The 1499-nt window shown below is 36.6% G+C and overlaps 1 long non-coding RNA gene across 1 annotated transcript in view; it reads left to right on the forward strand.

Annotated features, from left to right (window-relative positions):
* The window catches only part of LOC107580222 (uncharacterized), a 1678-nt gene extending 1048 nt beyond the window's left edge, over window positions 1–630 (forward strand). Inside the window, exons 2-3 of the long non-coding RNA XR_001608607.1 lie at window positions 46–165; window positions 301–630. This is a non-coding gene — a long non-coding RNA (uncharacterized lncRNA). The remainder of the gene's footprint in view (window positions 1–45; window positions 166–300) is intronic.
* Window positions 631–1499: the final 869 nt, after the last annotated feature.

The raw sequence follows: 1499 nt of genomic DNA on the forward strand, positions 1-1499 counted from the left end.
TTATGCTGTATTGAATGTGTGCTGCTGTTCTGTGTCTGTGTGAAGGTTCAGATGCAGTAAATCCTCTGACCGCTGCACTCGTCACACCAAGCAGATCGAGGAGCTCAGCTGCAACCAGAGAGTGACCATTGAGTTCTGTGGAGACAAATGTACAGAAGACATCAAGTGAGTTCTGATTGCTTGAGAATAATTAAGGGGCTTATATAATATGGCCTTTATTGTTGTTATTATTATGTAGTGTTAAGAATCTCTTAAGTGCAGCATTGTAATTTTCACTCATCTTTCCCGGTTGCTCCCCAGGTCTAAACTTGAACTACCTGAGGTTAACTGAAGCTGCTGAGCTGCTCTGTTTTTCTGAGTCTTTTGGTGCAACTGCAAAGACGACATGTAATAACTGGAGGATGTATGAAGAGGAAAAGAATGAACTTCAGTTGTTTTAACTATTTACTATTAGTTAATCCTACCTGAATTATTTGTAATTTTTTCACATTTTATTAAAATGTCTATCTCACTCTGGTATAGCCCTAGGCCAATTTGATTCCAGATCTATTTATTCTTAAGGGGGAAAAAAGCTTTATTAGTATAATTGTGTTTGTTTGGTTTTAAACAAATAAACTTTGTCATGATCACTTTCACCGCCTTTAATGGTGCTTCTGTGTTTTGGGTCAAGTTTTTGAACAAATTTGTTAAAATGATCTGTGTTACAAGGACTCATAATATTCAAATATATTTATTGGTCCCCTCCTGCTAAAAAATTATTATGCTGAAAATGAACTCACCTCAGGCTATCCCAAGATGTAGATACGGTTGTTTGTTCGTTGGAACAGATTTAGAGAAATTTAACACTACATCAGTTTTTCAGAATCTCAACTATTCTTTTATGTGAGCAGTGAACAAATCAAAGGGACTTCAACACAGAAAAATAAAGCATGAAAAGGAAAATATGCATTATCCATGTATTTTCAAATTCAGTCTTGTTTTAATTCAGTAGTATAACACAGGCTTATGAAAACCAACAATTTGAACAGTTTTAAGGTATGATTTAACATCGCTGTATTTTAGGTTGGAGACTAAAGACTCGAGACTTGACTAGATATTTGTCACACACTCTTCTCTTTCTGAGTCTGACATCCGTTCGAGATGCCGCTGTCAAACACAGTTGCCAAGTCCGCGTATTTTACGCAATTTTGGGCTTCTTTTATTGTGAAGTCGCGTTAAAAAAAATCACGGGTCGCGGGTTGCAGGTTTTTTGGGCTTATTTTTAAAAATATGGTTGCTTACTAGGAAAACCTGACAAGCAACTTTTTTTCCCAATATATTGTTGACACTGTCTGCTCGCAGCTAATAGTCAATCAGTGCAATAATACATTTGCTGTAGCGTTATTGATCATCCTCTATTGGAGTAAAGTCACGTTTAACGTGCAGACATGTGATGTTGTAATCCAAGCGCTGATGTAAATAATAGGGATGGGCGATACCCCTTATTTTGTTTTCGATAC

The sequence above is a fragment of the Sinocyclocheilus grahami genome, unplaced genomic scaffold, assembly GCF_001515645.1.
Source record: "Sinocyclocheilus grahami isolate Dianchi unplaced genomic scaffold, SAMN03320097.WGS_v1.1 scaffold27466.1, whole genome shotgun sequence".
NCBI classification, from domain to species: Eukaryota; Metazoa; Chordata; class Actinopteri; order Cypriniformes; family Cyprinidae; genus Sinocyclocheilus; species Sinocyclocheilus grahami.